Genomic DNA, 2,500 nt, shown 5'->3' on the forward strand with positions numbered 1-2,500 from the left:
GTTCTGACTATAAACGATGCCAACTAGCGATCGGGGGGCGTTAGTTTTACGACCTCTCCGGCAGCTTGCGGGAAACCAAAGTCTTTGGGTTCCGGGGGAAGTATGGTTGCAAAGCTGAAACTTAAAGGAATTGACGGAAGGGCACCACCAGGAGTGGAGCCTGCGGCTTAATTTGACTCAACACGGGAAATCTCACCCGGCCCGGACACAGTGAGGATTGACAGATTGAGAGCTCTTTCTTGATTCTGTGGGTGGTGGTGCATGGCCGTTCTTAGTTGGTGGAGCGATTTGTCTGGTTAATTCCGATAACGAACGAGACTCTGGCTTGCTAACTAGTTACGCGACCCAATCGGTCGGCGTCTAACTTCTTAGAGGGACTAGTGGCGTTTAGCCACACGAGATTGAGCAATAACAGGTCTGTGATGCCCTTAGATGTTCGGGGCCGCACGCGCGCTACACTGACCGGATCAGCATGTGCTCGCCTTGGCCGACAGGTCTGGGTAACCCGCTGAACCCCGGTCGTGCTAGGGATAGGGAATTGCAATTATTTCCCTTGAACGAGGAATTCCCAGTAAGCGCGAGTCATTAGCTCGCGTTGATTACGTCCCTGCCCTTTGTACACACCGCCCGTCGCTACTACCGATTGAATGGTTTAGTGAGGTCCTCCGATTGGACCTGGCGCGGCCGGCAACGGTCGAGCCGGCGTCCGAGAAGACGATCTAACTTGATCATTTAGAGGAAGTAAAAGTCGTAACAAGGTTTCCGTAGGTGAACCTGCGGAAGGATCATTAACGGTCTCGCAAACGCTTCGGCGAACGCGAAACTCGGACAAGCGAGAGAAAAAGTCTTTGCTACCCGGCGCCCGACCCGCGAGGAGCGGCGCGCCGGCCGGCGATTCGGTCACCCGGTAATGTTTGCGCGTCGAGTGCCGCGGTGCCGCGCGCTCCGGCTTCAAGCGTCGGCCTGGCCGACCGCTCGGCGCGGTCTATTTTGTCACCCTATAGTGCGAGGCACTGTGCGAGCGAAACAATCGTGGATGGCTCTTGGCGGTGGATCACTCGGCTCGTGAGTCGATGAAGGACGCAGCTAGCTGCGTGAATTAGTGTGAATTGCAGGACACATTGAGCATCGACGTTCTGAACGCAAATTGCGGCCTCGGGTCAATCCCGGGGCCGCGCCCGCCTCAGGGTCGCGTTGCAAACGTTCCGCGCGGGGATTTCTCCGCGCGGCTGCTGCGGCGTCGGACGCGCGAGCGCCCGTCCCGCTCAAGACAGCACGGCACGATGCGCGACGATCGCGACCAGAATCCCGCGCGGCGGCGGCGAGTCGACCTCGAAGAGGCCAACGGCTGGCGGCTCAAGGGCGGGAATCGAGGTGCGCGGCGGCGCGCGGCGCCGACGGCGAGCGCGGAACGGGAAGAATAGTCCCGGTCCTTACTTTCGGCCTGAGGTCGGACGAGGCTACCCGCTGAATTTAAGCATATTACTAAGCGGAGGAAAAGAAACTAACGAGGATTCCCTCAGTAACGGCGAGTGAAGTGGGATGTGCCCATCGCCGAATCCGCGCGCTTTTGGAGTGCGCGGAATTGTGGCGTACGGAATTCGTCACGGCGCGCTTCGCCGGTCGCCCGCGTCCTTCTGATCGAGGCCTTTTCCCAGAGCGGGTGTCAGGCCCATGGCGGCGACAGGCGGGCGCGCTACGGCGTCTTCCCAGAGTCGGGTTGTTTGGGAATGCAGCCCAAAGCGGGTGGTAAACTCCATCTAAGGCTAAATACGGTCACGAGACCGATAGCGAACAAGTACCGTGAGGGAAAGTTGAAAAGCACTTTGAAGAGAGAGTTAAAGAGTACGTGAAACCGTCGAGAGGCAAACGGGAGGGCCTGTCGGGTCGCCCGGTCGCTTTCAGCCGGCCCCCTGTCGGCGACGTTGTCGTGCGGACCCTCACGGGCCGCCGGCGGCGCCGCCCGATCGGGGACCAGCGCACTAGCGCCGGGCGAAGGCCGCGACCGTCTGGACGGCGGCGAGAAGGCCGCGCGCAAGGTAACCCGGCCTCGGTCGGGTACTATAGGCGCGCGTGTCCGTCGGCCCGCCGTTCGGGCGAGGAGAGATCGCCGCGTCTGCCCTTCGGGGCCGAGCGCCCGGTGCCGGCTGGGGCGTCGTGGGTCGGGGACTGTTCTCAGTGCCCAGCCTCTTCGTCTCGGTCGCGCTTCCGGTGTCGTTTCGCGAGGCGCACGGGGTCCGCGGCTGAAGTCAGCCACCTTCCCGACCCGTCTTGAAACACGGACCAAGGAGTCTAACGTGAGCGCGAGCCACGGGGCAGTACGAAACCCATGGGCGCAGTGAAAGTGAATGTCGGCGCGGTCCGGCGGAGGTGAGACGTCGTCGTTCGCGGCGGCCGCATCACCGGCCGATCTCGTCCGCTTTGCCGGAGAGGTCGAGCGAGAGCGTTCGCGTTGGGACCCGAAAGATGGTGAACTATGCCTGAAGAGGTTGAAGCCAGA

General features: G+C 61.4%; 2 non-coding genes and 1 pseudogene across 2 annotated transcripts in view; all 3 read left to right on the plus strand.

The window, feature by feature from the left end:
* The window catches only part of LOC146143143 (small subunit ribosomal RNA), a 1,811-nt gene extending 1,020 nt beyond the window's left edge, over positions 1-791 (plus strand). The window contains exon 1 of the ribosomal RNA XR_014500276.1: positions 1-791. This exon is cut by the window's left edge and continues 1,020 nt beyond it. This is a non-coding gene — a ribosomal RNA (small subunit ribosomal RNA).
* A 247-nt stretch (positions 792-1,038) lies between these two features.
* LOC146143144 (5.8S ribosomal RNA) lies at positions 1,039-1,192 on the plus strand. Its single transcript, XR_014500999.1, has one exon. It is a non-coding gene; the product is annotated as a 5.8S ribosomal RNA (ribosomal RNA).
* A 248-nt stretch (positions 1,193-1,440) lies between these two features.
* Positions 1,441-2,500, plus strand: part of LOC146143145 (large subunit ribosomal RNA) — a 3,679-nt pseudogene continuing 2,619 nt past the window's right edge.

Source organism: Ascidiella aspersa, chromosome 5 (genome assembly GCF_963924565.1).
Source record: "Ascidiella aspersa chromosome 5, kaAscAspe10.2, whole genome shotgun sequence".
Lineage (NCBI taxonomy): Eukaryota > Metazoa > Chordata > Ascidiacea > Phlebobranchia > Ascidiidae > Ascidiella > Ascidiella aspersa.